Below are 15,802 nucleotides of genomic sequence, written 5' to 3'. Positions count from 1 at the left end.
AACAATATGTGTACATCTCTTTCTGCATTAGTGGTGCCCTCACAGATGTGCAAGTTACATGACAGACAGACAGACAGACACACACACACTTTCACACACAGATAGACAGACACAGACACACACAGACACACACACACATACTTTGACAGACAGACAGACAGACACACGCATATTATGGGTCTTTGTTGGGTAGTGAAATGGGTAGCATCAGTCGCAGTGTGGGTAATGTCAGGGAGCCAATCATAGTCCCCGTTATTTGCATATCGTGGCGCAAAGCATTCTGGGAAAAGCAACTAAACACGTTTAGTCATGTATTTGTCCATAGTTTACACATGAGATGAAAGAGACAGTATGACGTGTTGAGCACCTGGGATTCCTCATGTGTATGTGAGGGGCAGAGGAACCGGATCCCAAGTGTGCGTCCCAGGTGCTATAGGTTTCAAAGCATGCAGGGGAATAGGCACCCCACCCTGACACATAAAGAAGACTGGATAGGGAGATATAAATAGCAATGGGGAGACTCTTGTACTTGGTGTGGCTCTATCCATATAGTGGGGCCAGCAGCCACTTAGCAGGTGTAGCAATAGAAGCTCAGCCTGGGGAGACTGGATTTAGCATTTCCTCTCCATTTTGATAACTATCCATAATCATTTCTGCAAAATACTTCTATGATACCTATGTATGTTTTTTACTTGTACTATATTATACTATCAAGTATCAGTGTACACATACAATGTGACCTGTTACATTAATACAGAGGCCACGGAAGGCCAGATCACTAATAGCCACTGTCCCCTGATATTACACTTTTTTACAATCACTTTGGTACTCATTTCAGAACCTTGATGTCATTTTTCAAAACTCTAGACACTAAACTCACACCCGATGATCAAAATGCACATTTTTCAAAACTCTAACACTTTTTTACAATTGCTTGGATACAATACACATCAACCTCAGATCATTTGTTCATTGAACTAAAATGACACAACTTAACATCAAAGTATTACCATTTCAAAATGCAATTCACACATTACATCTGAGATCACTGTCTATTCATTTCATTACAAAGATCTAACTATCAATTGATACAGCTGCTCAAAATGATAAGTGACTGTTGCATTACTCTTAATGCATAATTTTATGGAAACTGACAAACAATATTCCATGTTTCGATCATGAAAGTTTCAGGATAATGAGATCCATTGACATCAATAAACGAGGAGCATGAACCAGTTGGACTACATTATCTATGGATGTAATATTTCATCATCATTCATCATCATGTAGCACTTTTCCACACCATGTTTGCAGTGTGGAAGGAAAGTTAGAAATTTTTTCTCTAATACCTGTTTTTCTCTCTTGTATACTTAAGAAAGATAAGGTCAAGCTAGAAGGTCAGGCCAGAAGGTAGTTTGATTTCTGTTTGTTATTTACGATGAGAATCTTGGAGACAATGTCAAACAGTATGATTGAAGTGCCTGCTCCCTAATCCATGTGTTGATCTATGAACTCTGTCCTATAATTATATAAATTCTGCATAGCTAACTTTTAAGATAACATAGTAATGACTTTCTGATTATAACCAGCTCTTTGATTTTTGTGTATAAAAGCTCTGACTGTTAAAATGAAGGCAGAGCGACTTTGGGATCTACTTGAGTCACTGTTCCTCTCCACGCTGCGTGTATTAAAGGCATTGCAACTAACGCTCCAACCTGGTTGAAGATGATTGTTCTTCCACATCAGATTTGACATTACTGTATGTATGCAGGCCCTTGTAATTGCTTTTCCAATACTGCCAACTGGTTATTGATGATTGATTTCACATTGTGGTACGAGTATCGAGTGAAATGAGTGCTATCCACCCCAGCAACACAGTGATAACATGGAGCCGGCAAGTCATCCAGGTCACAATAGAGGTCAAGCAGTGGGAGGAGGAAGACGTGGTGGTCAAAGGAATGGAAGGGGACATGCACCCCTTCTGAGAGGTGGTCGTGGGCCTCGTCATAGAGGAGGGCTTAGGCCTCACCAGAGAGGCAGCCATGGGCCTCATTTGAGAGGTGTTGGGGGAACGTGGTAGAGGACAAGGCCACGGACCAGACAGCGGCAGCAACAGCAAATAGTGTCCAGTGAAATCCGAGAAATAGTTGTAGAGCATGTTGTAAATCATGGAATGACCATGACTGAGGCAGCTACAATGATTCAATCAAACCTCAGAATCAACTCAGGATCAACTGTGGCCTCAATCATCAGAAATTTCCGTACTGAGAAGCGGCAAGTCTTCAGCATGCACTAAACATTAGGCTACTCTCAATTGTCAAATGACTGTATACTGCATACCAATGTGTAGCACAGAGTATAGTGTGCCTTTTGAAAGAAATGCAGACAGAGTGAAGCAGCTGATGACTGAGTATGTTCAGGTATGTTCAGTTTCAAGATGCCTCTTGTGAAAAATGGTTGTGAGAACCTGAACCTGAACACAGGGCTGATGGAAATTCAGAAGTACAGTAATCAATCCTTTGTTTTACACTAAGCCAGGTGAGGAACACTGCAGTTGACATTTTACTGTAGTTTTGTTCTTTTTTGTAGCTAATTATTGTTGCATGGCTTCAAAGAAACCTATGGTGTGATTTGATTGTATTGCATCAATACATTTCAGATTTTGTTCAATGATTCCACTGTGTCTGTAGTATTCTCTCTACTAGTCCTTTTACAGTGATGTATTTATGTGTAGTACCATAATGAAACATGTATCACATATTTTGTACTACAATATTTAATGATTGTACGAACAACTACACAGTGAAACTATCGGTATCTTCTGTGTGGGTGATCTAAATAAATGTTACTATGGTATTTCATGATAAATGAATTATTTGAACCAACAAGTCTGCAAGTGCAAGGTTTCTTTAAAGATATGAATGCACAATGCAATGTTTTGAACATTGGACAGCCTGTGTTACAAGTGATGACCGTTTTGAGTTTTGTGTCTAGAGTTTTGAAAAATGACATCAAGGTTCTGAAATTAGTGACAAAGTGATTGTAAAAAACTGTATATTCATCCTATTTCATGTGCTCTTTTAAAATGTACTTTTCTTTTTTATGTTGCCATTTCTGTTCTACCAATGTTTCAGTTGTTAGCCAAAGATTGACAGAGTACATCTCATACACACAGGCCAGACAGCAAGGATTTCTTTTTGAAATTCAATTACAAATGCTGCATGAACTCATCAATACGATTAGAGCTCCTGAAAGCAATATAACTAACTCACTCTACAGCATCTCATTAGCAGTGAAAAGAAACCAAGAAAGTTGGGACAGTCGACTGTTTACCACTATGTAACATCACCTTTTCTTTTAATAACACTTATTAAGCACTTGGGCACTGAAGACACCACTTGGTTAAGTTTAGCAAGTGGGATTTCCCCCCATTCATCCATTATGCATTTCCTCAGCTGCGCAACTGCACAGGGCCTTCGTTGTCTTAATTTGCACTTCATAGTGCGCCACACATTCTCAATTCGGAGACAGGTCAGGACTGCAGGCAGGCCATGCTAGCACCCGCACTCTCTGCCTACGCAACCATGCGCTTGTAATCTGGGCAGAATGTGGTTTGGCGTTATCCTGCTGAAAAATGCAGGGATGTCCCTGGAAAAGACGATGTCTGGATGGCAGCATATGTTGCTCCAAAATGTGTACATCTCTTTCTGCAAAAATGGTGCCCTCACAGATGTGCGAGTTACATGACAGACAGACACTCATACACACTGTCACACCCACACACACACACACACTTTCACAGACAGACACACGCACACACACTCACTTTCACACAGAGACAGACACACAAACACAGAGACAGACACACACACACTCACTTTCACACAGAGACACACAAACACATACACTTTCACACAGACACACACACACATACATACATACATACATACATATATAAGGAAAAGAAACAATACATTTAAAAATCACAAAAAGATGTAATAAAGTACAGAAAATCTAAATGTAATAAAATGTGATCTTTAATACACACAAATATGTATGGCTGGTCGGATGCGTCTTGGACTCGGGTTCCTCTTCATTACGTATAATGCTTTTGCCTTTTGCTATAGCTTTCCGTGGAGGGGATCGTGGGTGAGTCTGTACCATTCTTGGGAGGCTCTGCCTTGTTGGGGCGGAGCTGTGATCCAGGTGAACAGCAGATCGGACATAGGTGGGCATGTGGGCGGAGGAGGAAGGCCGGTCAAGCAAATAAGCTTGCTAAGGTACGCAGCAGCAGCAAGCAGCCCCACCATCCAGTCAGCCAGCCAGTCTGGCTGGCAGTGACTGAGTGGTTGACAGACGGCAAGCAACGGAATGTACGTGCTCTGTGATGTCATAGGAGTCACCTGAGAGAGATGTTTGTGATGTCATCGCTGAGCTGGCTGGCTCTGTGTGTCTTGCTGGCTGTGTGTGTGTGTGTGAGAGAGAGAGAGACTTTTTGACTTTTATCAGACTTCATTGCCTGTTTGCAACACGCAATAATTCATACAAAAGAAAATAAATAAATAAATAAAAAATAGTGTTCCCCTTTGTTTGTCTCCCCCCAACAAGCATTAACTCCGCCACTGATCTGTACACTTTTAAAGAAAGCAACCCAATACACACAACAAAACAACCATCAAATACTAAACCCTATAAATGAATTACATAATAAAAACCAACTCCCCGTCATACAATTCACAAAGGGCATCATTAATACACCAGACCTGTTCAAAACTCTCCAAATCATTCATCAGCCTGTAATAGTTAAACTCTAGTCTGACTCTGCACTTGACCAGCATGGCAAACACTCTCACTGCATCCTCACTGCCCTCCCCACACACTCTGTTCTTCCTAGTCTTATAGACGGCCATTTTAGCCTGGCCCAGCAAGAAGTTTACCAGCTGGTCCACATGTTTGGTCTTTCTGGTGTATCGCGCCCCTAAAATAAAAACCTTTGTGTTAAAAATCAGGTTAAGATCAGTAAAAAGACGAGTTAAAAGACTAAAAATGGGTGACAACCGAGAGCAAGTGCTGAAACAGTGAAACACGGTCTCTCTCTGAGCACAGAATGGGCAGGCGTCGGACACAGCAGGGTTAAGAACAGTAATAAAAGAATTGACAGCAATAATGGTGTGTAACACCCTCCACTGCAGATTGCCAGCTCTCTTATTGAGGGGGGCTTGTACAGGCTTCTCCAGGCGGGCGCAGTGTCTTCCCCCAGCCCCAGCCTGTAAAGTAATTTTAGGAATCACAAAGAAACAGTTGAAAGTGCTAAATAAGTATTTTGATGCACCATATTAATTTAGGAAATTTACATGTTGTTTTTCATCAGCTTCTGTATCTGATGGCTCCACATCACTGGCTGGATTGACAGCAACGACACTCTAAAAAAAGAAGTGTTAAGTTTGAGCATTCAGGACTTGTTTTGAAGATCCTGAATATCACTGGTCCACAATTTATCTGTGAAACTATGGGTTAATCTCCATATACAAAATACTTTTCACACACACTTTAAATTTACAACTAAATTTACATGTTGATGTCTTTCGTCAGCTTCTGTATTTGATGGCTCAATATAACTGGTTGCATTAACAGCAACGGCACACTACAAGAAAATAACATTATATTTAAACATTCAGGACTGGTTTAGCATCACCTCGAATATCCCTAGCCCTTGAGGTCGATTGTTATTGTGGTCTTCAAGACCAGTGCTTCTCAACCTTAGTCCTGGAGGAGGCACACTGTCTGCTGATTTTCATTACAACAACATTGTAGGTTATATCAGTGACTGTGGTCCTAAAGTACCCCTATGCCTGCTGTTTTTTTTCCAGTTGAGCTCTTAATTACCTAATTGGCTTAACTGAAGCCATTTAACCCTTTTCCTAGGTCTTTGGTTGTTGATGAGTTACAAAGAGCTGGATTGTGGCCCGCCATGACTGGAAGTGAAGAACACTCACTCTAGGCCTTTAACTTAATGTTCATATGTAGGGGCCTATCCATCTGATTTGTTTTTGCACATTTATTAACAGAAAAATTGATGGTATGTGAAATCATCTGAGCTGAAAAATATAATGTTCCACCAATAATAAAATAAATGTATTTATTAAAATTATAGAGATAATAGAATGTTCACAGATTATTAGTTCAGAAAACAAAATATTTTTTTATATCTTAAATAGAATTAACACTCAAATCAGTTGTAGGGTAAACAAGGTCTATTTTTTGGATTGATTTTATAATTATACATGTATGGCTGCATGAAGCTTACCTGAGAATCTGATATTTTAGTAACTTTGTTGCTTCTTGTTGGGTAGTCCACGTTTGCCGCCGTTCTTTTTCTGTAAATGTAAATCAAAAGGCAATAATTACATACTGTAATTAAAATACAAAAAGTATAAACATTGTATTATTATTTTTTTATCCTGTTTCTCCATCTCGATGCTGTTCTTTTTGGAATTGCATATCTAGGTTTACTTAAATACTGTTTATAAGATTGTAAAGTCATCATCCAAATTTCTTCATTTGCCAAACTTTATGTAGTGCGCTTGCAGTTTCAGAAGAAGAAAAAAAACTGTAACAGATGGGATATGTAGTACTTTATACTCGAGTGGTCTATGCGATTACACCCTGTTGGTGTTATTAAGAACGCCAAGTACCAGAATGCAGAGCGGGACTGTTTTTTGTGCCGTGACTTGTCGGGGGAAAAAGGCGCAGAAAAAACAGACGAGAAGGTGAAGGTAGTATGGCGGTGATGCACGCGTTGGTGAAGTGGGAAAGCGGGGTCGACAAAGACTCTTACAGCGTGATTCCCACTGCTTGCTTTCGCAATTTTGATTTATTCAGCATTGCTGATGATGACGAAGAGACGACTCGAAACTTCAGAGCAGAGTGGAGAGACACGAACAAACCTCCAAAAGGTGGATGGCCTGTCCATGAAGCGCAGATCATTATGACTGGTAACAATGTTTATTTAAAAAAAAAACATTAAAGTCTTTACATGCTATTTGATATATACAATCACAGTATATTTGAAATGAATGTTTAAGTTATTAATGTGTTGTACTTCTAACATACTCTTATAACATGGTAGGTGGTGGTGAGGGCGCTAAAAACTCGTCATACTTGACTGGCATTTGTAAGAACGATTTATTGTGTGTTGTGCTTTACAATAAAATCCCCCAAATCACAAAATAAATTAAACCAGATATAATTTAACTTCAGTTTTGATTCAGTGTTGGCTGTTCATCTTAATTTGTATGGTCAAAGCACAGTATTTTTATGACAAATAAATATAATCCCCCAAATATCTGTGGACATAATGCAGGGTTTTATTTATTTTATTTTTATTTTAGGAAAAGAAGGCGAACTAAGAAGAAAACTTAATGACCTAACAAAAATGCCCTGTCCTAAAATGAAGAGAGTACCTAAACCAAACAAAAAACTTCAAATTTCAGATGATAGTGACCTTGATGAACCACAGTTACCGGTGAGATAATTACTGCAAATATTAAATAAATGTATTGCAGGATTGTTTTTTTTTAATCATATTCATATATATATATATTTTCATTTTAAACTCTTTTCCTCTCTGAATACAGCACAAAATAAGAAAGAAAACCGATGGAGCTTCAAGAATTAGATCCCGTCATATTCTACAGACATTTAAAGAGTCCAGTGAAGTTGAGCTACAGCAAAAAGTTAAGCAGCTCGAAAAGGAAAACACAAGACTTAAAAATGAAAACCAATGTCTTCGAAACCGTATGGTTGATGGTAAGTTTTTTTATTTATAGCAAATAATTCCTTACCTTGATAAATGTTATTCTTCAGTAATTTAGATTCCAGAGTAATGTATTATAGTTGATCATACTGAAGTAATCTAGAACCACAATACAGACTCTTAATGTGCACTGTCTAATAGTTTAATAATACTGATTATTAAATAAAGTTTTTCAACATAACTTCATAATCCTACATTAATGACTATATGCATTACATTAGACCTGGTAATTCTTGTATTTTATCTCTTCTATTTTTTTCGTAGCTAATGTTAATGACCCACAAAAAGGTCAGTTTGCCAATAACATAGAGCAAGTCTCTCAAGTATAATTGCAGGCATTGATGGTTTTGTTTTCACTTTGTATTAAATATATTACTAGAAATGATTATCATTTAATACTAAGGTTTTTTTCTCCAGAGATTCCAGACCTTTTGGACAATCTGAAAAAAATTGTAACAAAAGCCACATTTATCAGCAATGAAGACAAAAGTGTGTCACCATCAAGTGGTTCTGACAGCCCCACAGCAAATTGTTCTGAATCTGACAAAGAATCACCAAAACAGGTATAACACTCTTGGTCTACAATATTACAAAGACAAGGTAAAAATATATATATTGAAAACAAATATTGGTTGTAAACAATCTAATGATGCTACATTATCAGTTATATTCATAGTTATAGTTGATAATAAGAATGTAATTGAATTATGGGTGTCACAGATTCACTGACTTTATTATGTCTGTAAATTAATAAACTTAGAATTGAGACATACTGTGGTCTTTAATAACACATTTCTGTAACAAAATCACAGCCTTACTGATAATGTATTCCACTTAACATAATATAAGAATAGTTTGGGGATAAACTTGTTTTTTATTTACCATTGTCTTTTAGGTGGAAATATTCCCAGGCACTGGAGTTTACATTGACAAACTGTCCTGGATCCTTGCAGAGAGGTGCAGCACGAATACGTCATATGCAAGAACCCTGACGGTTGCTGTCTTTGACTTTCCAACATTACTAAAGAGCAATCTTCGTGGTGGTGGCAGCAAGAGAGATCCAACTTCGGAGACATTAAGATCCTCATTGATGTTATTGAGGATCATATACAACTGCCTTCGGAAGGACACGACGTGTTTCAGTTGCGGGGCTTTGCAGCCCAGCGGGACCCTCTTAATGCCGGACATCAGCTGCCCGAGCCGGTGCGGATGAACGGAGGGACGTTAGACAGCGTTACCTTCCGGGCAGGAGCAGCGAGCGGCAACACCGGGGTGAAAGTGTCGTCTAACACTGTGCCATTAGCCACTAGCTGATTGAGCAGATCAGTGGTTTTTAAGAAGATAACAATGGCAGCAGACTTGATATTTTCACACCCTGCTACCTCCCCAACCGCTAACACACACTGCTCTAGGGGGCAGAACTGCACCGGAGCGATCTTGACTCCATGGCGTCGGGTCAGTTTTTCAAAAGACGCATTCAGGGGGTCCGACCCCCCGACCCGGGAAGAACTACCGGTACTCCCCCCTCCCCTCCCCTGTTCCCCCACAATAAGAAAAGCACTGAAAACAGAAGACAAAATAAACAAACTGAAAAAAGTAAAGCAACAAAACAACGCAGCCAAAGGACAGAGCTCTCAGCAGCACTCCCGCTCACTGCAGACCCCTCCCACACACTCCCAGCTGAGAGAGAGAGAGAGTTAGTGTCTGTCTCTCTCTCTCTCTCTGTAGATGCATCATAGGGAACATATGTAACAATCTCTCTTTTTGTTTACCAAAAATGAGAATGAACGTATTTCAAGTGGGTGTTGCCTTGGTTGGAAACGTTTTAAGATTATTTATGAAGTGTAAAGTGGATTTGTCTCAGTTCTCCGTAGTTTTCAATGTATGTGCCATTCAGTAGCGTTCATGTTACAGATGTGCCCTATGCAGTGGTAGGGTCAATAAAATGTCAGTAAAACTTTATTTTAGCAATTATGGAGGGGAAGAACTGCAAATAGCGGGTCCCCACTAATTATCTAACTTACCAACAACGTTTAAAATTAGGTCTTGCGAAGCTGCCAAATAATGCTGTATAATCGTATGTGTCTTCATACACCGGCTGCTATAGTCTGATAGCTTTGATTATATATACATATTTTCTCGTGAACCACAAATGCTATTTGCTTGATTTTTACAGAGTATGTTATAAATACCATTGTTATGAAGCCTGACAAATTGTATGCTGTAATTATGAATATTTTCAAATCATTTGTTTGTTTTTCCTAACATGTTACAAATGTTCCCTATGTGAAAGATGCATTATATCTTAATAACGTCTAAACAATTAAAGATATACAGATTATTATTTTCGGTAAAGTTATAACACATTGCTATTAACTATGTGTGTCAGTAAAAGTTTAAAAAATCCTAATAATTTTTTATTGATCCTGCAAAATAGGTGTTTAGGGAACATTTGTAACATTAGGGTTACGATTTGCCATAGACGCGGAATGAGTTTGATTGTGATGTTAAATGGGGTTTAAAGACGCAGTCGCCTCGGTGCTGATTACTATTGCTGTGTTTCTCCACTTCTACTCCATGCTTGGGAACGCCCACATCCAGTGACGTCAAAACCGGTGGAAAAGCGGGCCGGTTCAAAAAAGATCAGCTGGATCCCAGGCCGAGCAGCAGCTCCGGCTCCAGCACCGGCACCATGTCGCTGGAAAAGCGCTAAGTGAGCTCACAGTGAGCTCAGTGTAATGTCTGCTCTGGTGAGCTCACAGTGTGACCTAGTCGTGAGTTCATGTCTTCACTGGGTAGTCCATGACAACTTAATTGACTCAATTCTTGGGCTTAATTGGTCAAAATGACCATTGGTTGAAGGTACTCAGGGACTGATGTGTAGAGAGACTTATTAAACCTGCAGGATTGTGGTTTTCCCAGAACAGAATTAACCAGTGTAGCGTTATGTTGGGTGTATTCTGATAAGAGCATTTTAGCTCTGAGCTGAAGCACTGATCTAAAGAAGACCTCTCCCCCCCAAATTTATCAGATTTCCTTAACTCATCAGCATGTGAACTGGTTTACATCAAAGTGACAGTCTTGGGAGGATGGCACCAAGAATGGGCCAAATAGCTTGGAATCCCTGCTGTGAGATGTCTGGGGAAGGGGGCCTGTAGGAAATAAAAACTCTTTGAAATAGACGAGAGCCGAAATCCCGACACAGAGCTACGAACCCGTGCCAACCGGCATTTCCAAAAGATGGCATGGATTGACATCAGTCATAAATTAAGCCCCCCTCCAATAGGACACTGGGGGCTGAAGCCGAAATCCAATCTCACAAACTAAAGAACCAATCACCTATTGATCTGACAGGCGTATAAAGGGTAACGCACGGCATCTCTCTCTCTCACCTAAACCAGTAACTCGCTGCCACAGCTCAACTTGTATCTCTGTTGCCAGAACCGGAACCAGAAACTAACTAAGTCTTTACCAGCAACAGAAGGGTTAAACTGGGAGAAGGAGATTGAGCCGTACGAAGAATTCTTTTAAAGGACTTTATTAAATAAAGAACTTTACAGACTGCGCTGCCCGCCTGTGCCCAGCCATCCAGCTGGACAATTGACTAAGTCGACTGAATACGAAAGTCATTTAAATAGCTATTTGAGTCTTAAGAAACTTGACCCTTGGAACGAACAGGGCCCTGCTTTCCTCAAAGACTTTGTCTTCAAGTAACTACGGTGGAACCCTGCTTACAAAGAAGATTTTGTGCACAACCTTGGAGCCTTCAAACCAGTGGAAAATCTGTTTGGAAAAGACTCTACATTCGCGAAACCCCAACTTCCAGGTGCATCGACTGAGTGGAAGTTCTTGGACAAAGCCGAACCGGACTGCCTTTGTTCCAAACCACACGGACCTCGTGCCGTGTGCTGTTATCTGAGCCCGAAGCCAGAGAGGCCTCTCTGTGACGAAGTTCACATAAGTTTAACAGTTTGGAGTTTGTGATTCATGACATTTGAGAAATCAATTAGAAATGTTAATCTGTGATTCATAACTCTAGAATGTGTTATATCATTTAGTTTTCTTAAATATAAATGTGTGTTGCATTCAACTGTTTTGTTGATAATTTTAGAAATAAAATCTGTCAACGCCGAGAAATATCTTCTCATTCCTGTTTAACTGTTTAGTCTGAAATTGACACAAGTTAATAGACACCAGATTATAGGTGGCCCTGGCTATCCTTAATCATTGAATAATAATCAGTTAAGGGAAATTGTGGTAACAAGTAATGATAGGATCTTTCTCTCCACCTAAACGTTAATGAGACTGATATATATATAACGAGAAGTTACCTGACATAAATACTAACCTGCATAGTTATTGAATGTCTGACTAACAATACTAATGAGAGACTCACCTTCGTCTTACTAACCGGTATTGTAGTCAATGTGTTTATAACCTTTTTTGTTTAATGATTTGTGTGTTATCATATGCGATCCCATGGTCTTTGATTTGGTCACGGAAGTGATTTGTCTTTGATTTGTTGATCTAGAGTTGAATTTTAATTAGTTTTTCCCTTTTGTATAATTAATGTAGTGCTACATTTAGTCTTTGTTTTTGAATAAATTTGACAATTTATATCTTTGGAATTGGTGTCTGCGTCCAATTATTACAGAAATTGAGTTCTACAAGATTCCAGGATTCGTGATAAGGTGATACTATAAATTCACTTCTTTAATTGAATTTTATAAGTGTACCTTACGCTACACCTTTGACCACCACGTCTTCCTCCTCCCACTGCTTGACCTCTATTGTGACCTGGATCACCTGCCGGCTCCATGTTATCGCTGTGTTGTTGAGGTGGATAGCACTCATTTCACTCGATACTCGTACCACAATGTGAAATCAATCATCAATAACCAGTTGGCAGTATTGGAAAAGCAATTACAAGGGCCTGCATACATACAGTAATGTCAAATCTGATGTGGAAGAACAATTCCTTTATCCCTCTGTTCTCCACCAGGGTTGTGCTGTTCGCCTCGATTGGCAAGTTTGCAGTGTGAGGAGTGGATCCATGTCGTCGTTCCTAGGCACTTCACAGCTGTGTGGGTGGTCAGGAGCACCTGGTAGGGCCCTGTCCACCTGGGCTGTTGGGAGGACTTTCTCTTGTGTGCTTTGATATACACAGTCACCTTGCTGGAAGGGGTGGTAAACCTGCTGGGATGGTTCAGTCTGGGCGGCTTTCATCTGTGAATGGACAGCTTCGAAAGCACGTGTTAGTCCCATACAAAAAGACAACATAGCATCATCCATCAAGTGGATGTCCATTTCCCTTACAGACAATGGAGGAGTGATGGAGAGTCTCATAAGTCATCCCATAATAATCTCACACGGAGAAAGACCTGTTTTTCTCAATTTGCTGACGATTTCATTGTCATTAGGACTATAGGAAGGGGATCTGGACGTTTGAGTCCTGTTTGTTTGCATATATTAGACAGCTTATTCTTTAATATCCCATTTTGTTTCTCCACTGCTCCAGCTGACTGAGCCTGATGGGGCAGTGAAAATGTTGTTTACCTCGCAGGGCTTTGCATAGTTCCTGCACTATTGTCCCAGTGAAGTGAGTGTTCCTATCACTGGAAATTTCCCTGGAATGCGAAATCTACATATAACATCCCTTAACTGTATTTTTGCTACTTTTACTACTTCAGCCTTCCTACGGGATAGGCTTCAACCCATTTAGAACACCTATATATTATTACAAGTATATATTCATATCCACAACATTTAAGCTTTTGAACACAATCTATTTGCATATTGCAGGATTATGAGCTTGACAAATGTGGCAAGTTCTACAATATTGCTAAGCTGTTACTATAAAACCTGGGGCAAACCAATTTAAAAGACTGATGCACACATCCCCCCTTTGCCCGTGTGGCCAACACCATGCGCCACATGGGCAAACCAGGGAAAGAGTGCCTGTGAGGCAACCAATGCATTAGCAAATGTTTGAGCTCTCTTATGGAAGGTGCAGTGGCCAGTTGCAATTTCCTGGAGCTTTTACAGTGCATCTCAAATTAAATTTCATCCAGCCCCAGGTCATAAAAGTCAAACCCTAGTTACGACATACATAACACATACATTTTGTTGCTTCAAAGAGAATACAAAAGTCAGCAAAACATTCTTTTTTACAAATTCAGTTTGTAAACTGTATTGTACATATATTTGTTGCGTTTTGATTTATAAACATTATACATTGTACAAATCTTAAGTGAAGGGCAATGGACTGATTCTGACTTCATGGCTGTCATTCTATTCATTTGAATAATGTGACATCTCCACTAATAGTACATTATAAATTAAACTATCAATAGAAGAATATGTGCTACTGCGGACGTCATCTGAGCAGTTTCACAATATATTGTAGATTCCTATAATCTGGAAAACCTTTAATTATAGTATTTTAACTTATTTCTCCACTGAGTCAAGCATCACTTCAGCGTAGTGGACCTCAGCATTGGTCTGTTCAAGTTGCTGTGAGGCTGTCTTTAAAGCCGCGCCCTCGGCCTACTGTGTCTCAACAAGAACACCAGCATCTTCTCCATATGGGTCAGACATCGGTTCCTTCAGGACACGATTCATAATATGCATATCTGCCATGTGGAATAAATCAGTCTGAAGACACAATGTGTGGTTCACACAACATCAGAGATCGTCCTTATAAAAGGCATCTCTATCACATTAGTTGACATTCGCACAATCTATAAGGTTTCTAGTAAAGGGACAATTCAAAATAATAATAATCTTGATTCCAATTTATCTCATTTATCAAATTATTTCAGTACAGCACTCAGCTGTCGTCAGCAGCATCATATCTCCTGTGTTTATTGAATCAGCTTTACTTCCTAGTGTAGATACTCTTTTTGTGTGGAGTTGTCAAAGTTTCAAAACAATGTGCTTATCTTTGTCCTTTTATCTAACTTAAATACCTGAGAACATTACAATAACTATTACAGCAGCTCCTTCAACACCATAGTTAATAGTAGTTGGGTAAATGATGGCAGTTATTAATCTTTGTTTCTCAATTCATTTTTTACCAATAAACCATAATTTGAAATTATTTCCATACTCCTATTATTCCTATTTTCATTATTATTAGTTTTATGCGGTTGTCATCTAGTATGTGACGTATTCGTCTGTATCAACATCAATATTATTATCATTATTAATACAAGCAGTGTAAATTACCATTCATTACACTCTTGCTCTGTTTGTAATAAGTTATGAACCCTTACACGTACTTACAGTCTCTGCCTTGTCTCTGACTTCTCTCTCTCTCTCTCTCTCTCTCTCTCTCTCTCTCTCTCTCTCTCTCTCTCTCTCATCTCAGGCTGCTTGTCTGCTCAGGCGAACAGGGGGAGCAGAGGAGCACATACGGCCCTTGCCCCCTGCCCCCCTCTTCCTAATTGATAGGGTATTTCTGTTTGTGAAAGGACTATTTCCAAACAGTTTTATAACTTGCCATGACTATGTTTCATTAAATTAGTTATGTTACACCTTTAGTTATACCTGTAGTAACTTCATTATTTTCCCTCATATTCCAGTCAATCACCATCAGAGTCTCTCGTGGCAGTACATTTGTCTCACACAGAACAAACTCTCCTTTCTCAACCGCTTTCAATTTTGGATAACATCGCACTGCATCCCAACAGCTGTTCTTTCTCCTATTCCTAATTTCTTACAAGAAAATGCAAGTTATATTTGATCGATTTGTATTATTACTATTTATATACATTTCACTACATTATTGTAGTTAATGAATGTATTTAATCTTTGGAAAATAAGCCTTTTCATTGATCTCAATAATGATGTCCAGGTACTTCAGGAAAGCACATTTTCAAAAAATGTGTCCAGTCAATGATTTCCCCAACTAAGAACCTGCGTGGGCACTAAGACTGTCCTCCTGCGCGGCTCATGTCTTTATTGTGTCACTTCCTCCTATTGAAG

The 15,802-nt window shown here is 39.3% G+C and overlaps 1 non-coding gene across 1 annotated transcript; it reads left to right on the top strand.

Annotated features, from left to right (window-relative positions):
• The first annotated feature begins 4,077 nt into the window (after window positions 1-4,077).
• LOC136769191 (U5 spliceosomal RNA) lies at window positions 4,078-4,192 on the top strand. Its single transcript, XR_010822149.1, has one exon. It is a non-coding gene; the product is annotated as a U5 spliceosomal RNA (small nuclear RNA).
• Window positions 4,193-15,802: the final 11,610 nt, after the last annotated feature.

This window comes from Amia ocellicauda, chromosome 14, assembly GCF_036373705.1.
Source record: "Amia ocellicauda isolate fAmiCal2 chromosome 14, fAmiCal2.hap1, whole genome shotgun sequence".
NCBI lineage: Eukaryota > Metazoa > Chordata > Actinopteri > Amiiformes > Amiidae > Amia > Amia ocellicauda.
The sequence above is the reverse complement of the archived record's forward strand: the minus strand, read 5'-3'. Positions and strand labels throughout refer to the sequence as shown.